The following is a 21,423-nucleotide window of genomic DNA, read 5'->3' as shown; positions in this document are numbered from 1 at the left end:
GTAAATTAATAATGAAGCTTCTTACTAGGCTCGGAAAATGAGAAAGGAGGAAAAAACTACCCAGCAACGCATGAATCATTGACTTGTGATCCAAAATTCAGCGTTAGATTCCCTTGTAGCACTATGAAAATCTTCTTTTCTCTAGTTCTGTAGAACTGATTTCCTCTTAATTCTTTGCTGTTTTCAAATCTTATTTTATAAGCTATTATTTTCTATGCTGTGCCTTCTCAGTTACCTCATTTTTTTTGCACCTTTTTTATGCACCTATTTTCTTATTTAACACAATACATTAGATTCTGATTCAGCTGAGAAGCAGGAATATAAATGGCACAGGGTTTTGATTCCCAGTTCTAGGCTCAGGTCTGAACTGCCCAGATGCCGTGAGGCTGTTGAGGGTCCATAGGAGCAGCAAAAATCAGTGGAATGCAAAGATGGCCCATGCCACTCGTCTCCTCTGTGAGCCATGCAAGTGCCTCAGAGAGGAATGGTAGTGTTTTGAGCTTTATTAGCTGAGCTGCAAAGTTTAAAAAACATTGTGGGGTCTGCACAAATCTAAGTTTGATAGAAATCCATGTACCTTTTTTTTATTTAGAGCTTATTTTAGAACTGGAATTTCTTTGGGTTGTAAATTCCATCTCATTTCTTTTGTCCTGGTGCTTGACAGATATGGCGAAAATAGCCAAAAGTAGGATTTTCGTTTGTTGAACTGATTAAAATAGAAAATTTCCTATGTATTGAAAATTGTGAAAATACTTGCTGGGAAAAAATGGACAAGTTGTTGCTCTGAAATGATACACACTGTATCAGTGTTGACTTGAACTGTGGTGTTCTTGTTTGTGTAACTACTATGGAACTGGCAGGAATGGCACTTCCAGCTTCAAGAACCCTAAGACTGCTCTAACGCAACCTCTCCTTGCAAGACCTACCTCCTGCTTCTCTGTCTTGCCATATTCCACATTTTGAACACCTCCAGTCCCTTGTCAGGGCAGTCAGAGAAACTATGATGGCAATGGAGCCTCTCCCATGCAACGTGGCTTTGAATTAGACCTTTGGGCTTCCTTGCCTCTTACTGCCGCAAAGTCTGGCAAGAGTAGGATCTTGTGGGTCTTGCAATGGCCAGATTCCTGAGCATGCAGCAGGAAATTTGGGACATCTAGTACAATGAGACTGTTTTGTGTTTGGAGAAGCTCCTTTTCCCCCAGGAACTCATCAGAAAATGAGAAACATGCTGGTGACATGAAAAAAGGTGTATAAATCCACAGTGTTTTCTTGAAACATATGAAATTGGTCAACTTTACATTTTTCATTGTAGGATTTGTGGCTAGCTTTAGCTGATAATCAGTTGCTCATGAATTTAAGACAGAAGCATATTTGGAGCCATATCTGGTTTGTGGGACTTTCTGGAGCATCCTGTGTAAGCTGGCAGGAGTTACATGAAATTGCAGGATACTAAAAAAGCAGAGAACTGTCATTTAATACAAATGTCTAGAAGACATTTAATTTCTGCTATTGGGGATTTCATTTCAACATCTATACTCAGATGCTGAATTTAGAAAATTCCACTGAGAGCCTGAAATAGCCTATTCTCCAGTATCAATCTTTGTCTTTATTTTCTGGAGTTCATCAGTCAAAACCAGTATTTTCTCAAGACCTTTCCAATTCAGATTAATTCCAAGCATTAGATTTAGTCATGAATCCCATGGTATAAATGTGTACATAAAAATGTAGATAATGTAAAATATTTATTCATTCAGGACAATTTTTGCAGAAGCCAGCTATTGAGTCTATGACGTGATACAGACTAGACTCCCTTACAGGGGCATTCAATCAGAGCAGCGGGGTTTGTTTCATTATGAAGTGGTATATGCTTTTGATGTTGACTTTCATATTCAGTTGTTTATGACCCAAATTTTGGTTTTAGCTTTCAGTTACTGTAGAGTTCACTGCATCATCTAATGTGAACTAATAGAAAAGAATAATACACTAGTGGGGGAAAAAGAGACAACAAGCTGGCCTTCTTGATACTTTACAGTCTAAAGACAAACAAATCAACACAAATGTGTTTGATACTCAAAAGAAAATGTCTTATGCTAAAATCAATAACCTGAACTGCAGTCCCCAAGCCAAGCTATAGCTATAACTGTTTCTCTGTTAACTTGGGCAGATACTTGTCTTTTATTATCCTCTGACAAACATGGGAGCACAAGCGCAATGACAGGTCAGTCATAACTAAATGCTGTTCAAAACATAATAGTCATTTTACAGTGAACTTTTTATATTTGTTGCGTCACAAAGATTTATTGAAGAGATAAAAGTGGTTATGGAAAACACTGTCCAGTAACTATGGCAACAGTTATTTGATCTCACAATAATTAGCTTAGCATTTGGTTACACAATACTTTCACAATACCTCCTTGGTTAGTTCATTAAACAAAATTAGCTTTTGTTTGAACTTTCATCATTTGTTGTTTTAAGATTAGTCTAAGTTCAAAAGAATTGAAAAATATATTTTCAAGCTGCTATTGTACGTGAATAATTTATGCTATAAGTGAATTTGTTAATGTCATTATGCAGTAACACTGAATATATTAGTTCTAGATGTATTTTATTGGTTTAACTGAAAATTACTTAATATCTAGATATAGGTGTACACACAGTGTCAGTGTGGAAGATTTGTGAGTGCCTGCATGAACATCAGTATGTGCACATAACTCCACATAATGTGGAGTTAAAAGGAAATTATGAAGGCTGCAAAGGCAACCTTACAAACTGTGTCTGAATTAAAATTACTGTTTTATCCCCTCCTCCTTCCCCCACACATAAGCAATCACATAGCCTTTAAGTTACACAGTCACAGTTTACTTCTTCCTCTCAATCCTGATTCAGTATTTTGTATTCTCTGCCTTGTTGGCTATATGGTCAGTGCCTTTTTCTTACTGCTGTTACAGGTATTGCTTATAGTCTATGAGTTATTAAATACCAAGACTTCATTCTTTTAAGTTATAAACATAGACAGAGAACAAAAGGCCCATTCGTTGTTTACTGCAGACTAATCAAACCCTGTTCTTAATGCAGAGTTAGTACTTCTGTTGTGCTTTTTTAATGATACTCATTACTACAGTATCTGCAAGCATTAATGAATTTGTTTTTACATTACCCATATGAGAGGATTATTATTATTCCTACCTGACAGATGGGAAACCGAAATTCAGAGAGATTAACAGAAATGTTTTTGGTAGCTTTTGAGAAGCCTAGGACTTGGTTTATCAGAGTTGTTGTTATATGGCACGCAGTTCCCACTGACTTCAGCATTTATGCAAAGCAGACTGCAGTCTTACGTCAGGTTTCGTAGGTCATCTCGAATCACTCCTTTTCTAAATTTGGAATAAGGAAACTCCCTGCCTAACTTCCCTTTTCCTTTCCCTACCAGTCCTCTATTTGTTCAGTCCCCCTCAGGCTGCTTTTCCCAATCTTCCTCTTTCCTCCCCAAGGCGTGCGTCTTACCCCGTTTTGATCAGAAAGCCTCTTCCTCCACTTAGTCCACTTAGTTTAGTCAAGGGAATGATCATCTTCCTTTCTTCTTTCTGGACTCATGCCCAGTCTAGATGAAATCTCAATATTACTAAGCCCAGAAGCCCGGAAGAGAATGTGCAGATTTCAGCTTTTCAGAAAGTTATTGTTGGGTAAAATGGACAGACTCTTATAGGAAAGACAGAAGTTTATTCCCAACACAGAGATGACTTGAGCTTAACTTCAGGTCCCTGCTTCAGCACAAAGGGACACTGGAGCTGTCCAAAGAACAAATTGTCAGAATTATGGAGGTAAAACTGCATAATTTTCCTTAGCTTTGTGATTTTGGTGCTCTGGGTGCACTTTTTTGACTGAAATTCAGTCAGTCAGTTTCAGTCCAAGTGGGTACCATTTAGCAAAATTATAAGCTGTATGTTGCTGTATTACGAACACTGCTATTTCTAATAAAACTGCTGAATGTGATCTGTTTGTGTGTATGTTTGAGAACAAAATTTCATTAATTTAACTTACTTGATACTAGCTTTATCAGATGGCTTTACATTGGGACATGAAAGAAATGTATAGATCTCTTTTTTTTTAGTAATTAATCTTCTTTGATTAAATTGCTGCTATATTATTGCACTATATACAATAGAGTGTTTTAGCTTCTTCTTCACAGATACAGCAGAAGAGTGGCAGAAAAACTTGAGTATCCACAGGAGCGGCAAAGTCTTGGGGCTGATACAGAATATAGTTATCCTCTGTGATGGCGTGTTCTAGGGTTGATCCTCTTGTAGCACTTGCAAGAGTCTAGCAGCAAACTTTGGAAAGATTGCAGGCCAGAGTTTATCCATATTTTAACAGTAAAGGATGTTATATTTAGTCCTGTCTCAGACAATTTGTTCATCTACGCAGCTATTCCATCCAGATATTAGCACCGACAGTATTGGCAGGACAGCAGAAATACTGGAGAATTCTGCTTGATGCCCTCATACCTTAACAGAATATATACTACGTGGTAGAAATCAGGTCTGGTGAGGCCAGAAAGAGAAAGCAAGTTTCATCTGTAGCAACTGGCTTGTTTATCTGAAAGTACTGTGAATAGAAATCTTATCGTGTAGCAATTCATAGCTTCTGAATTTGTGGGCTGAATTGCTATCATGGGTTTTGTTTGTGCTGGATGAGAAAGATAACGAGATCAACAGGGTTTATTAGAAAAATGGTTTTCAACTTTTCTAACTGAAGTAAGACTGAAGAGAGATGCACATGTAGGTTTAAGGCAAATTCAGAGTAGTGACTGATAGCTGTAAGAATAGAGAACTTTTCCCATTTTTGGAAGCAGAAAAAGAGAAGGTAGTGAAATTTTTTGACAAGCGGAAGTCTAGACCCATCTCCAAAGACAGCTTCATGAGCTAGTAAATCCAGTAGACAGTATGGACTAAATAATGAAGAGAGTATTAGGGGAAATCCAGGACACTTGGAATCTCATAAACAGCTTCTTGTTTGTGGGAGGGCTGGTCTACAGATCCTGGCCCTACTAATATTGGTGTGATTTGTCTATTGCTAATGCAGTAGTTACCAATTTCAAATGCAGGCTTCACACAATGAAGGTGTTGGCCCTTAGAAAACAAGCCTAAGTCTCATGAAGATTGGTTTGCTTCTCTTAAACCCTACAGTCTCACAGATCACAGACTGAAAACCATTGACCTACAGCCCATTAATGAATGGGGCCTTACCTTGCAATTCCTTGAAGACAGAAACGTTAATTTAAAAATATTTTTAAATGGCATGGATGCATAAAGCACCACAATAGTAAATAGCATTTCAGGACTTGTATTATAAATGGTACTACACTACAGAGGGAACTTTCAGAATTTAAAAATTCACAAGTGCTTTACACAGCATAACCAGATATATATAAAAAGAGCATTATATTTAAGATTAATTGTCCAAATTAGGATTTTGAGATTTTTAAAGGAAAGTTACATTCCATATGTGCTAATTGCCTAAGGTTTGGCTGTCAACTTCCCAGGTGCGCAGACACCTATAGTTCAAAATATTTGCTTCTGCAATAGCTCTAGGTATAGCAAAATACACTCAAAGTTGAGCTCTTTCTTAAAAAATGCTTTTGTTCATGATAGTATTCGTCAAAAACCTTTCAGGTAAAGGATTCATAACATAAACAGTCTTTAACAGGCAGACCAGTTATCCTCAGGGTACTTGGCCCCCCGAGCTGGAAGACAGGGACAGTGAGCAGGATGAACCCCCCGTAATCCAAGAGGAAGCAGTCAATGACCTGCTATGCCACCTGGACGCTCACAAGTCTATGGGGCCGGATGGGATCCACCCAAGAGTGCTGAGGGAGCTGGCAGAGGAGCTCGCCAAGCCACTCTCCATCTTTTATCAGCAGTCCTGGTTAACGGGGGAGGTCCCGGATGACTGGAGGCTTGCCAATGTGACGCCCATCTACAAGAAGGGCCAGAAGGAGGATCCGGGGAACTACAGGCCTGTCAGCCTGACCTCGGTGCCAGGGAAGATTATGGAGCAGTTCATCTTGAGGGCGCTCACAAGGCATGAGTGGGACAACCAGGGGATCAGGCCCAGCCAGCACGGATTCATGAGAGGCAGGTCCTGTTTGACCAACCTGATCTCCTTCTATGACCAGGTGACCTGCCTAGTGGATGAGGGAAAGGCTGTGGATGTGGTCTACCTGGACTTCAGTAAGGCCTTTGACACTGTCTCCCACAGCATTCTCCTGGAGAAGCTGGTGGCTCACGGCTTAGACAGGTGCACTCTTCGCTGGGTAAAAAAACTGGCTGGGCGGCCGGGCCCAGAGAGTTGTGGTGAATGGAGTTCAATCCAGTTGGCGGCCGGTCACGAGCGGTGTTCCCCAGGGCTCAGTTTTGGGGCCGGTCTTGTTCAATATCTTTATCGATGATCTGGATGAGGGGATCGAGTGCACCCTCAGTAAGTTTGCAGACGACACCAAGTTGGGCGGGAGTGCTGATCTGCTCGAGGGTAGGAAGGCTCTGCAGAGGGACCTGGACAGGCTGGATCGATGGGCCAAGGCCAACTGTATGAGGTTCAACAAGGCCAAGTGCTGGGTCCTGCACTTTGGCCACAACAACCCCATGCAGCGCTACAGGCTTGGGGAAGAGTGGCTGGAAAGCTGCCTGTCGGAAAAGGACCTGGGGGTGTTGGTCGACAGCCGGCTGAACATGAGCCGGCAGTGTGCCCAGGTGGCCAAGAAGGCCAATGGCATCCTGGCCTGTATCAGTACTAGTGTGGCCAGCAGGACTAGGGAAGTGATTGTGCCCCTGTACTCGGCACTGGTAAGGCCACATCTCGAATACTGTGTTCAGTTTTGGGCCCCTCACTACAAGAAGGACGTTGAGGTGCTGGAGCGTGTCCAGAGAAGGGCAACGAGGCTGGTGAAGGGTCTGGAGAACAAGTCTTCTGAGTAGCGGCTGAGGGAACTGGGGTTGTTTAGCCTGGAGAAAAGGAGGCTGAGGGGAGACCTCATCGCTCTCTACAACTCCCTGAAAGGAGGTTGTAGCGAGGTGGGTGTCGGTCTCTTCTCCCAAGTAACAAGCAACAGGACGAGAGGAAATGGCCTCAAGTTGCGGCAGGGGAGGTTTAGATTGGACGTGAGGAAAAATTTCTTTACTGAAAGAGTGGTTAAACATTGGACCAGGCTGCCCAGGGAAGTGGTTGAGTCCCCATCCCTGGAGGTTTTTAAAAGACGAGTAGATGAGGCGCTTAGGAGGGACATGGTTTAGTGGTCATGGTGGTGTTGGGTCAATGGTTGGACTGGATGATCTTAGAGGTCTTTTCCAACCTTAATGTTTCTATGATTCTATATATATGCACAGGAATTAAGAGTATTCAGCTCCGTTGGGGAGTGTTTGGGTTTGAATCTTAACTTAAAAGCTGCAATTCTGGCAAACAAACAGTATCAGAGGAGATATGAAAGCTGGAGCTGCTTGAGAACGAATGGATTGGAAAGTGTAAAGGGAGTGTGGTTAAAGCTGCAGGAGTGGGAACCCTTTCTTTGCATAAATTAGAAGAGTGATTTGCTGCAACTATGTCCGTATGGAGACTCGAATTTACACGAGGGGCTGATTTCACAAGATAAGCAATCATGGCTTTACCTGTACATCAGAGAACTTTGCATTTGGTACATGCTATTTTATCCTCTTAGCAATCTCAGAAGAAAATATCAGGGCAAAGGCACATTGCAGTTTGACCATTTCAGTTGGGTTTTATGCTCTGGATATGGAAGTAACTAATGTGAAAGCTATTAAACAACAGACTTTGATTCAAAAACTTACATGCAAGGTCAGATTTTTTGAAATGTGTGTGCCCAGTCTGGTTCCTCTTTCATTTTTTTAAGTTGCATTTCAGAAATACTTTCCTTTTGGATTGGCTTCTTCAGAGTTGCATATTGAAAGAGTCAGTGTGGTCAGCAGTATGGGAGGAACAATAAGGGCATAAAAGATTTTGTTGATGTTTTAATGACTTTTATTATTTGTGCTCAAAGATCAGTTAGTTATGAATTTGGGCATCTGGAAGATTTTAACTTCCTCTTCTTGAGTTTTAAGGAAGTTTATACTTATGTTGTCTTCACTTTCTAAGAAAAAGAAAAATCTAGCCCAAGGTTCACCAAAATGTGGCCTTCCAGTTATTATTGTTTCTGTAGTCCCCAACCAAGTATTTGCTTCAACAAAATCTTTTGATGTAAGAGATGTTTTTACCCCTTACTGACTGCAGAAATTGTGAATGTATGTATATTTTGATGTGAACACCTGTTTAAAAATTAAACCCAAACACCAAAACTTACTGTCCTATCATTTACATTAATGTAAATCACAAGTAAATAAGTAAATAAATAGTCAGAATAAAACCCAAGTAATCAGTTACATTATTTAAAATGGTATTTTGCTTTCTTTTCCTTAGCCTCTAAACCACAGGAGAACTGTAAAATCAAATCTACTCTTTGGAACTTAGAAAAGAAGAAAAAGTCTTAAATGCGGTCCCTAATGTACATAGTTCTTATGGACTAATTCACAATGACAGATCCCTGCTCCAAGCAGCTTACAGTACAAATACTTGATGGAATGTGATGTGCAAGAGAAAATGCACATTGTTTGTTAATTCTGGAATATTTGCTTTGGTGCATTTATATAGGATTAGCTATGGATTCGGTATCCACACAGTGTAGCGTGCATTTTCAGTCTTTTCTTACAGCACTGTGAATAAGCCTCTTATTTGAAGCAAAAGTGGTTAATTGAATGTTCTATTAGCTGGATCTTTCTTCTACTGTGTTTCCTTTGATTGGGAACTCTTCTGGGAGAACACAAGTAAAAATTCCAGGTAAAACACCTTGCACAGTTTGGGTGCTGCTTGAATACAAATAAACCTGGAAAGTAACAAATAATAAACTCGCTTATTCTCTTCCAGCTACACAGAGTGATCAGAAAATATTTCAGCTCATAAAACATCCTTGTGACAAACGTTACCTGTCTGTAATCAAACTTGATCTGTAGTGTAGACTGTGGTTGGCAAGATAACAGACTGTTCAACATCAAATACTCAGTGTTCTCTACACTTACGAGGCTTGTGAGTCTCATACTTTTTAACACAACAGAAATTGGAGCATAAGCATATTCCTGACATAAGCAGCGAAACTGAATGTCCAACTATGTGTAATCAAGGAAATATTTGTATTGCCCTATAAAATACGGAGTTTGGTAGGTGAAACAAAGCACTAAACCCACATACTTCGCTGTGCCACTTGCCTAGGTTGTTGATACCCTTACGTAATTCCCTGCCTTGTTCTGTTAAGTCTCCTTTTCCCTCTGTGCTTGGTGTGTCATAAAAGGAGTGCGGACTTCTAGGGCTAAACAGAAAGTGAGATATGCATTGAGTTCTGGAAGGGCATGCTGAACATCAAAAAACAGTTCAGCAGTGCTGGTTGCTTACTCTTGATTTCATCATCGCTTTTTCCTAAGCCTGCTTTTTTCTGTGGTGGAATTACATGTTTATTCAAGCTATTGCCAGCTGAAAATAGCTTCACATGATGCCAAGTGCATCTGTGAAATAACCTCTTGACAGCTGACTTGTCTGTTCCTAGAATCATGTTTCTTAAGCAGAAAGTGGTAGAATACTCGAACGATCCAAAGCAGCTTCTCGCTTACTAACAGCTGCAGATGAGAAAACATGAAGAGCTCAGACTGGAAAAAGGCCGTCCTGATAGGGGAAGTAGAAAGATTATTATTCTATTATTCAAAATGTAGATAAAAACAGCAACATGGAAGCTGCTGCAATCTTTATCTACCAAGAGGAAGACTAAACAGAGATGCTGGGATCCTGCTGCACAGTTGATGAATGTTTCAAGTATTACCCAAGAGGAAAAATGCTTGAAAGCCTGACAGTTAATTTCCTGCAGATGAATTACAGGCACTGTTAAATGGAGAGTTTAGCTTTTGACTTCAGTAATACCAAGATTTCATCCATTTGCAAAAACCGAGTAGAGAATAGTTTGAATTTGCCTGTCAATGGCATGTGGAAAGGTTCTGGGCCAAGTCTGGCTTTCCTCTGTGTTTTGTACTAGGTGCATTGGTTGTGCATTAATTTCTTCACTCTCAGATCTAGGTTGCCTCATCATCACATTTCTGCTGAATGTCTAAAAGAATGTTTGATTGTGGTTTATTGCTTTGGTGAATGAGGGACATTGCTGATACGTTGGAGGCTATTCTTCTTGCTCTTCACTGCACTTCTGAGAAAGGGCTTAACAGGTACTGGCAGACAACTGTATGTCATCATCAACTGTTTTGAAATGTAGCAGCCCTTAAGGCCATATTCTGTCTCCCAGGTAGTTTAATATGATGCCTTGTAGAGCCACCACTTCAGAATTTAGAAAGGAGACTCATCAGTATGCTGGTGAAATACAGACGTGTCTCTCTCTACTCAGAAGAACCTGAAAGTTCAGCATCTCCTGTGAAGTAATGCTTGGATGATATTGCCAGCTGGCTCTGTTAAAGCTACCTTATTTTCAACCCTGGGAAAACTAAAGTGCTGCTGCTGAGTAAAGGTCATTGATATAAGGAGGTTTATTCTGCCTTTGTCTCCCTGTTTATCCAGGCTATGTGTTCACAAGTAACAACGCCAAGCTAAAGTTCTCAGAATCTCTTAGGACTGTGCCCTTTTCACAGAAAATCTTCTGTGTTGGATTATTAGGATGTATTTTTTCTCACAGTTTGTGCTGTCTGTGGTTTATTTTGCTTGTAATTGCATCAGAATAGCAGCATATACCTTATGCATCAGTGCTCACAGATGGGCTTTTCTGTTGCCGGTAATTCGTTGATTCACCAACAGCTGCTCATCAGTTTGCATGCACCTTTACATATATGACTTGTTTTTGGATTCTTTATACTGTTACCAGAGTAACAGGTTAACCACAGAGTTGCACCATGTCTTTTTAATGAAGTGGATTCTGGCAGTGTATCTGTTTCTTTTGAGCTCTTCATACCGGTATCCATTACCCTCATGTTAGTGTATCTAATACATGCATCCTTCGTTAGCTTCATCTGTGGAGATGTGTACTCATGCTGCCTGCCACTTAGGCAGTCTGTTGTGGTGTCTTCTTAAATCATCAGCTTGATCACAATTCTAGTGCATTGAGACAGTTAGCATGAAATACATTCAGTTGACAATTTAATCAGGAAATGAGAGGCATAAGTCCTGAAAAGCCCTAAAATAAGGGGCTTTGGCACTGTCACAAGCTTGCTGTATTAATGTGTTTCTTTGAAAAATTGCTTGGGTGCTCTTTAATTTACAATCTTGCAGCCTTAAAATTCCAGCTGTTCAGCAGACTATTGAACACCATATACGGTAATTTCCGTTGTATGTTACTGAACTTTTGAATAACGCACACATTTTATTTTCTAGCAGGACATGGAATTTCCAAACTCTCCAAACTCCAAAGTATGGCTTTTCAAAAACTTTTGCTGTCATCGAACCTGAGACCCATTTTACACTGCCTATTAGAATAGATTGTAAGTAAGTTGAGCAAATGACAACTGCTCTCACCAATGTGAGAGTTCATATAGTGAAAACCTTTTTCATACCTAATAACTCAATGCAGCAAAAATGTCTCTCTTTGCTTCACATCTCTGTGACATTCCAGGATGCAACGGCACTGTAGATTCATAGTGAGGCAATATGAAATAGGTGCTAGAAATAAGCAAAATGTGACTTAATTTAATCCTGCCTTAAACCTCAGTTCCTATACTGAAGTGTTGATCCAGCTGAATTTGATCAGTATTTTCCAAATAATTGTCATGTGTAGGAGTTAATTTTTCTCTTAAAGTATCTATCAGTAAATATTTACTATAAATAGCCACGACAAGCAAGCTGTTGGAACACTTCATATGATTTTGATTACATGCCTGCTGGAAAGGAGAGTTTAAATAGGAACAGCAGGAAGTGGCAATAAATCAAATGCATGAAACTTAATGACAACAATATTTGATTCTGATGATTCTGTTTCAAATGTAGAAATGTTTCCTCTTTCTATTAATTTTTGAAAGGAAGGGTAGGTTGCTATACCCTTGCTGGTTATCTTTCTTTTTCCCATGCTAGTAGAGCCACTAAGGTTTTTGCTATTCTGGAATCTTCCTAGTGCAGCAGTGTGTGTCAGAGAAACCATGACTGCTGAGACACTGGGACTGTTTATTTTAAAGACAAGTACAGCTTTGGGACTGAAATGTATTTTTCTAGGTCTCTTTTTCTCCTGTCTATTTGTGTAATATCCCACACAGTCCGAACTGTCTTTAAATTCTTTTATACTGTGCATACTAACGGGGAATATGTGAGCTGCTTCAGAAGAAATGCTGTTTTGTAGTAATACCTATTTTGCGGATGGATACTGGAGACCCAGAAAAACAAGACTTACTTCCACAAAAATATTTTCAGGGACTTAGCTCTCAGGGGTTTCAGTGGAAATTAGGCATATCATTGTCCTTGTGGATCTGGGTTGAAGTGATTTGTACAGGAGCTTTCAGAAAGTGTTTCAGAACAGAGAATTGAATCCAATTCTCTTCTGTCACAGGCTAATACTTTTTCTTCCAAATCATCCTTTCTCAACCATATCTTTCCTTATTTTCCCTCTCAGTCTGTCTCTATACACACCTCAATGCAGAACATATACCTGGAGAGTACTTGCTGTATGGTGTCTTTGGCCACAAAGAGCCCTAGTAAAATGCCTGCTCACCAGGAGTAAAGCTGTGCAAATGAAACTTACCCCTAATGAACAGAGACATAATTTTCAGAATTAGAGTGCCAGAACCTGTAAAGCTTTCAGAAAGCCTTTAAAGTATTTCTGTTCAGGTGGTGAACAAGTTAACATTGTTGAATTTTCTAAGCATAAGAATAATTTCAATAGAGTACTATTGAACTACGGAATTAGTCTGGTCTCCTGACCCATGGCACAAAATCTGAAATTGTTGTGGATAATAAAGTCTTTATCAGATTTGGAAAAATTAAGTCCCTTTCTATGGCATGTGAGAAGCCTTTTATTTCAAAAAGCAATTAAATATGGACCAGGAGAGGATAAAATAAAGAACAGGGATAAGTAATCCATTTTGTCATGAAGGAGAGTCAATTTGAGGTGACTTAGGAGCCCATTCAGAAAAAAGGTCATAACACAATATCTTATTTTATTGAGTAAATATAAAAAAAAAATTAACTTAGACCAGAGTAGAAAAACTGTGTGAACTGTGGTAAGCATTACCTTAGATTATTTCAAGCTAGCACAGATAAGTTTAGGGGTAATGCCTACAGAAAAGAGAACTTCAAGTCTGCCTACGTGTGATTAGACTCAAAATCTTCTGTCTGCCTGAAGGACAGCTGGGAAGTGTGGGCCCGGGTCCCACAGCCTGGCACAAGCACAAGGGGTGGAACGAGGTGCTTCTGCTTGGCAGCCAGCACTCTCTTCTTCCAAAGGACTTGGTACAGAAAATCGAGGCATTTCGGAAGGAGAAATTAAGGTCTTTCCTGTAAGAGATTTTCTTACTTAAGTCAGTATAAAATACACTTCAAAACACAGACTCGGCTCATGAGGTCAAGTAGATGTTACAGTTGGATGGCTTTGTTTTTCTGCACTTGTGTTCTTTAGAATAACTCTGTGGAGGAGAGCTCTGACTTTCCCAAGAACTGATCCCGGCACCACACTAGCTTCCTTATATAAAGCCTTCTTGATCGCAGGCTTTTCCTCCCAAGCTCTTTAGAAGCAGAAATAATTTCAGCCTAAACCTCTCCAGCTAGATGTTGCCTTGTTTTGTAACTGACAAATGGACAAGAAGGGCCCAAAACAATGAGTGCTTTCTTTTCTGGGTCCCCAAAATCAGGCCCATCACAGTACAGCAAGAGGAAAAGGATCATATTAAAAATGAATAGAGAAAGCTGAGAGATTATATACAAATTATGTATCCTCACTGTGAATGCTGTATTCATCTGCAGAGATCTTATCTTCAAAGAGAAGGCAGTTAAAGTAAAGTTCAGAGAGAGGCAGGAAAAACTATTAAAGGCACAAAAAAACTTTCTTGTATGAAGACATCTAGACTGGAAATGAAATGACAGAAGAGAGGCCCGTAAAGTGATGAATCATGCCAAGAAAACAAATTAGAGAGTACGATTTACTACTTATTTCAGATAGAGATATGCTCTACAGTATTCAAGTAGGTTCTGTTTAAACCTGCAGAGTGAAGCACTCTCTTCATTTTAAATGCAGAAGCTTAGAGTAATTAAATATTAAAAACAAAAATTAAAGTATGTATTTTGAATACCTCCTCAAATAAAACCAAAAAACTTTCTAAGTAGCTTCCAGAAACCAGTGTAGTTACATTAGGAAACGAGACATTCTGAAAATCCAGAAGTCAAACCTTTACAGAAATTCAAAGACCAAATAGGAACAAGTCATGTGAGAAGGGTTTTTTTAAGGGCGTAATGATTTTAGTCCTAAGTCTGTGATGCTAAATAGCCAGCTATTAAGACTGAAAGAGTTCGTCATAAATATGTGAAAAGGAGAGTCTTAGAAATATTTCCAGTAAACACTCAAAAATTAACACATGAATGATTCTGGGTTGCATTTGAAAAGATAGCTACATTTTTAAAAGTAGATTTCATTCAAAAAGAATTATTGGAGGACAGTGATGCAAGGGAATTACTCAAGACTATCATTAACGTCAGAACTCCTGAGAGGAAAAAAAAACATTCTTCTATAGTGAATAGAGAAAAAAGTATTTTCATCTATAGTGAATAAAGATGACCAATAGTTCTGGCACAGTTAGCAAGGTGTGTGTGCATGCAATCATACATGCAGGGCTGAATTTAGTAACAGGGTAATGATCACCCCAAGTTCAGTGATGACTTCTACATTGCTCGTAGAAAAGGAGGTAGAAAGTGTGCAGCTGGAGCACAGTTGCAAATTGTTCGATGTCCTCTCAGTACAGAGTAACAGGTTCAGATGACATGCTGAGTCACAAGTTTTACAGGAAATCAGCAAGGAAATAAATGAACCTGTAACTGACATTTGTAGATGTTTGCTGCAATGAGAGAACTGTTGGAGGTTTACAGAGAGAAAAACATTGTACTTATAAAAAATTGGATGTAACTTATAAATTAAAACCAAGGGAAAATAATTCAATAGCTTGATTTCTACTATGAAATCTGCAAATACTGCATACATTTGTGCTGTAGAAAGACTGCAAGCAATGTCAATGGCACTGTGTACTGCACTGTTCATGTGCGTATTTGTATTTCCACTTTGTAGAAATTAAGGCCACCTACCTGTATTTTGCAGTCTGCGTAGTTATTAGGCAAATTTTCAGTATTGTTTGGAGGGTTTTCTTGAGTGATTGCTTTGTTGTTCCTATTGCATCTATTTTCAAGTTCCTCCCCACCCACCAATCTGTTCCTATAGCTGTACTATTCATATTTATGTATGCATTAATGAGTTTCACAGGAATAAATTGTATTAATCTCAATTAAGATGCATATCCCATCAGACTGGATGCTACACATACGCATAAGAAGAAATAATCCCTGCTCAGAATAGATTATAGTCTAGATGCAGAATGGACAGTGAGAAATTCAGTACTATTCCTAATTTCTGTAAAGCAAAATCCCAAAGATTTCATGTGATAATGCCCAGATCTGAGTTCCGAACTATTCCTTTGCAACAAGACTGATGCCTGCTTTGGGGTGCTCCTTGGGAAAAATATTGACAGCCTCTACTAATTTTTTGTTTGGATTTTTTTTCATTAATATTATTTTGTAATGGTTGGAGGAGGAGAGGGTGATGAAAAGGGGTTTTGTTTGGTTTTGTAAGTAATTAGTATTACACACTTTGAGGCCTATTTTGAAGTAATATTCTGAAGACAAGGTGGAAAATGGTGAGTGGAAGGTCCCAATCTAAATTAACCAAGCAAAAGTACCCTGTAAGAAATTGTAAGGCAGAACACTAAGGATCACAGAAATAATTTCTCAATTGAAGTCAACTCGTTAGATTGAAGAGTTTATATTAAAATAGAGAAGCAAAGCATAATCATGTGCTATTTACTCATTTTCAGCAGAAGTTTCATTAAGCATGCTTTATTTCATAAGTACTTGGAAGTGAGGTTTCACATCCTTTCTGAGTCTTTTGTAATATGAGCTCTCTTTGATATGCTTAAATATCTAGCAGTCCCTTTTTCTAGCACCAATTCTGTCATTTTACTGTACAGAAAGTATTGGCGCTGCAGAATGTATTTTAATGCAAAACGATCATCTTCTCTAGGGGTGTAATGGAGGGCATCTGTAAAGTCTTCCCTGGGTGGCAACAGGGCAAGTTACTGCTCTTCTATTCTTTCTTGCACGTTTGTCCATCACTATTGCCACTATGAGATTCCATGCACTGATGGGCTTTTTAGGATGAGAACCAGCAAGGAACCCCATTACTTGGTTATTTTCTTTCACTGCTACTGTTTGTATTTTTTTCTCTTGATTATACATACAACTCCATTAGATATATTGAATATATTTTGGAGTTTCTTTAAAAGGCTGGAAACTGGAGAAAAGCTAGTAAAATTAGTTCCATGTCAGCAGATTCACTGAGAGCACATAACAGATGATGAATGAACTTGCAGAAGTCCATTGCTTTTAGTATCCTTCTTTACCTGATGCTGAATTTCCTCACTTTAATCTAGTATTTGTCAGCATCTATACAGAAAATAGCTTCTTTGATATTCATGTATTAACAGTAACGATAGTCATTATCATGGGTACCATTGTGTCAAGACTAGTGCACCCACCAGTCTGATCATTGCTGATGACTTTACAGGCCTGTGCACCGTAAATACAAGATAACTGGCTTTTACTTAATTACTACTGCATATATGCCTTGTTTTTAATCACTAGATCTTGATGGGTTTTACCCACAAAGACATCTCAAATGAGGAAATTCAGACACCAAAAGGGAAAGTGATTTTCTGAAGGTCACCCCACCAGTCAGTGCAGTGTCAGGAATACAGGCCAATGGCATGGAAAAGCCTAGGAGGAAATGGATCTTTCTGTAATTCTGGTTTTGATGGCTCTAGTGAATGAGACATTGAACTACACACTGAGTCATGATGATAGAATGAAATGTTAAAGACTGATCTATTTATTGCTCTGTAGCTATCTTGTGCTACCAATAACACAGGCGACCCATGTATTTCTTTTTTTTTTAAATATGAAACTGTATAATTAAAGGAGTGTTTTGTAATGCACATGTGACAGCTTATCTTCAGGAAAGAGTGATGTTTTTAAAATATTTTTAAAAAGTAGACATGTAACTCTTGATGTGCTCCACTGTGATCCTTCAGAAGATGCAAGTAAAAAAATTCAAAATTTGTAAAACGAATATAAAAAATTCATTTAGCTTCAAGTTCAAAGGTCAAATGCATTTGGTTTTTAAGAGCAAAACCATAAATTTGTAGTAGAGATTCTTTAGCTTTCTCTCTTTTCGTAACTTCCTTGAGAATTTGTGAACAAGTACTAATCTCCCAAATTTAGATTCTGCAAGTAAAATGGTAAAATCAGTGAGTTTCTTTTTCATCATGTTAAAGTAGTCTAATGTTGTTGTGCTTTATTTTTTAAAAAACCTCAGTACGGGAAAGAGAGACAAAAAATATGCATTACAGGAAGAACCACCCAAATATTTTTTTTCTGCAAAGATAAGTAAGAAGTGTAAAATAAGGATAAAATAAGCAAAATAAGCTAAAATAAGACAGAAAATAAGGCTAAAAGTTAAATTATTGACTTAATAAAAAAAATAAGCTTATATAGAAGCTTATAATATGAAAAAGCCAAAATGAAACCTGAGAGGATAGTTGTGAAACAACTGATGCATGAAGTTATGTCTAAGGCATTTAGAACATCAAAACTATTAAACAGATATTAAACTATCCTCGTAGGAGATGATAGCCTTGTCAAAGTTAGATAGCTCTTCCCATTCATCTATTCAAAATGATTGTGAAATACTTGGACGGTAATGGGAACAGAGGGCTGGAGGACTCTCATGTAGTGAATACAGTGCAGCTATTATTAAGACTTATTTGATGTTTTACATCACTGAATTTTAGATGAGTAGTCATTAAAGTCACAGGAAGAAGTTGTTAATTGACTTTGTAGTTCTCTTTGTAGCAACAGAATAGATTTCTCTTGCTGCCTTAGAGTTTTATGTTATGTAGAAATACTGTTAACAAAGAAGTGGAATACTCTAGACAGTTATCCTGTTAACGAATATTCTTGATAAAATTTGATATTTCCTACTCTCTTCTTTGGTTTCCAAGACTTAAAAAAATGTAATACAAAATAGAAAGATAGGCAGTATAATGAATCATAATTTCAGGAGAAATATATACAGAAAGGAGTTTACGTTGGCTACTTGAGATGGATATTGTCTTTCTAAGTGAACTTACAGGGGCATTTAAGACTGGAAGAAGATTTATATGAATACCTTTTTAATTGCATGTTTTTAACATGAAGGACAAGACACAAGTGGTGTCAAGGAGTATTCTAGCAAGGTGTTTCAGGAGAATATTGCACAATTCCAGCACTTCAAGGTGGAAGTATTCAATCACACTTGCTGTTACGAACTATTTTATTATTCAAGTCAAAACTATAGATATGAATAAATATGAATGGAATTATATTTGGATGTGGCTAATCAACTTAAAAGATTTTTAGTTTGATAATGTCTTGAATAAAGACATTTATTTACTTAGACATGTGGTCAAAAGGGTAAATTCTAAATGCGTAGAGAAACCACAAATATATGTACATAGCTCAACATTTTTAATTTCCATGCTTTTTTGGTTTTGCTTTCAGTAAAATTCTCAGCCATATATGTTATAGTAAAAGTGTTATTTTCTATTTAGGAATATTTTTTATTAAAGAGTATGTAAGCAGCTCATAGAACTAGATTTGTCAGAGTTTTCATCACAGTAAACCTGTTTTCTTTTTTTCTGATGAGAAAAGAAGTGATCGATTCTGTAATGTTATGCCTGGTGTTTTGTATTTTATATTTACAAGTGTTACTTCTCTTTTTCAATACCCATTTTTTTTCATACCAATGCTAAAAATATCTGTCTGTATAAGGTGACTGTAGTGAATTTATTGCCTCCTGACACCAGTTATGTGTGCAGAGTGCAACCTGTTGAAGTCTTGTCTTTGCGGTTCATATGGTCATCAGAAACCAAAATAAAAACATATCCTTATGTCATAACGTTATACCTTGTAATTGGTACATCTTGTGCAATTCCTTCTGCAGGGACTTCCCTTTCTTTCCTGTAAACTGAAATCTTTCATGAAGGCAGCGTTTAGACATACTCTTTTGTAAAACTGATCTTATCAGAATTATACAGAGCTTCCCACTTTTCTACAGGGGTTAAGGAGTGCTTACCGCAAATGGTACTAATATTTCAACTGGAAAAAGGAGATACTTTCAGAAAGAGGGGGTTTTTTTTAAGTCTTAATATTTGAATTTTTTAAAATGGAACAAAAGCTATTGTATTTCCATGAAGACACTATACTGAGTAGCATATGTGGAGTTAGACAACTCCCTCTTAGGGATATAAGGAATCCCTTGTTAGTTTATTATCCATTATTGCAACAGCTTATAAATAGGCTTGAGTATTTTGTAAGTTTTATTGATGTTGGAAAATGATTCATTGAAATGTCACAGAAATAGCCTTATAAAACTGAAATATGTCTCATTGTTATGCCTTACTCCTCCCTTCTTTTCCACCTACCAACCTTCTGCTAGCCCACTACCGCACTTCATATGTATTGTCATGCCAGAACACGACAAAACTCTTACAAGACTTGCAAGATGAAATTTTTAGCACTTAAACTTAGGAAATACAAGAACTGGCATTGGTTTTTATTTGGGTTTTGGTTTGTTGGGGTTTTTTTTGTATTGGTTTTGATCTCATGTCATATATAGTAAGATTAGAATTGGTTGAGAAAAAAAATCCAACTTTTTATTCTGACTCAGAATGAAAATGAGTAAATTTGACTTATTTTCATGGGGGGGTGTGTGAAAAGAAAAGCCAGAAATGTTTGAATAGTTGTGTTCCATTATAAGCAATAAAGCAGAATGGTGCAGCTGGCTTGTCCTCACTTCTTGAGAAGATACCCCAAACCTGCTGTAGGGGGGATCAAGAACTGTCAAAGAAATTCCCTTTCAGTGTGTTGCTACAGGCAATTTAATTCACATGGAACCACACAGAAAAGATTGAAAAGATAAAATTGTATTGAGATTGCATGTTATCATCTGATTTGGAACATCTGGGTGTATGGTGTCCCCGGCCACTAAGGCAAAGAAATACCAGCAGAAGCAACAGTTTATGGTTCTGTTTTCTGAGCAGCCACTAGTGAGAGATCTTCCCCGTGTTGAGGTTCTGGAATTTCAAGTTTAATTTCAGACTCAAGGAAAAAGTGTTGTATTTGTAGAAACTCTCCTATTGCAGCCTTGGATATTTCTTCCTGCTACCCTTTCCAGATTTTCCTGATGTTCTTCAACCCAGCCCCTGCTTGTGCCTGTCACTCCCACCTCTTCTTCTTCAACCCAACTGCTACTACATTTTTCATCTTACCATCCTAATTCCTGCCCAATTCATCCTCCTTGTGCATTCCTGCCACTTATCTTACTTGTTACACAAATCTGCCTCCCTTCCTCTTCCTTCTCCTATTCCTAGCTTCCTGTTTTCATTCACTCATAGTCTCTGCAGACTCAGATTCTAGGCTACTGAAGAGTTTCAGCATTTTTAGTCTCTCCATGTAAAGCAGTTTGTCCCTCTCCTTGATCGTTCTAGTTGCCCTTTTCTGTACCTGTTGTAACTCCACTTTGTCCTTGAGTTGCAAAAAACCAGAACTGCACACAGTACCCTAAATGTGGGTGCACCAGTGTTTTATGTACAGGCAGGAAGGCACTCAGTGTCATGTTGGGAATGAGGCACTCAGTGTCATGAGGGAACTGGGGTTGTTTAGCCTGCAGAAAAGGAGGCTGAGGGGAGACCTCATCGCTCTCTACAACTCCCTGAAAGGAGGTTGTAGCGAGGTGGGTGTCGGTCTCTTCTCCCAAGTAACAAGCGATAGGACGAGAGGAAATGGCCTCAAGTTGCAGCAGGGGAGGTTTAGATTGGATGTAAGGAAAAATTTCTTTACTGAAAGAGTGGTGAAACATTGGAACAGACTGCCCAGGGAAGTGGTGGAGTCCCCATCCCTGGAGGTATTTAAAAGACGAGTAGATGAGGCACTTAGGGACATGGTTTAGTGGGCATGGTGGTGTTGGGTTGACGGTTGGACTCGATGATCTTAGAGGTCTTT

At 38.5% G+C, this 21,423-nt stretch overlaps 1 protein-coding gene across 3 annotated transcripts in view; it reads left to right on the top strand.

The window, feature by feature from the left end:
• The window catches only part of NSMCE2 (NSE2 SUMO ligase component of SMC5/6 complex), a 134,203-nt gene that overhangs the window by 86,157 nt on the left and 26,623 nt on the right, over positions 1-21,423 (top strand). The window lies entirely within an intron of this gene.

This window comes from Aptenodytes patagonicus, chromosome 2, assembly GCF_965638725.1.
Source record: "Aptenodytes patagonicus chromosome 2, bAptPat1.pri.cur, whole genome shotgun sequence".
Lineage (NCBI taxonomy): Eukaryota > Metazoa > Chordata > Aves > Sphenisciformes > Spheniscidae > Aptenodytes > Aptenodytes patagonicus.
This window is presented reverse-complemented; position numbering and strand designations above follow the sequence as displayed.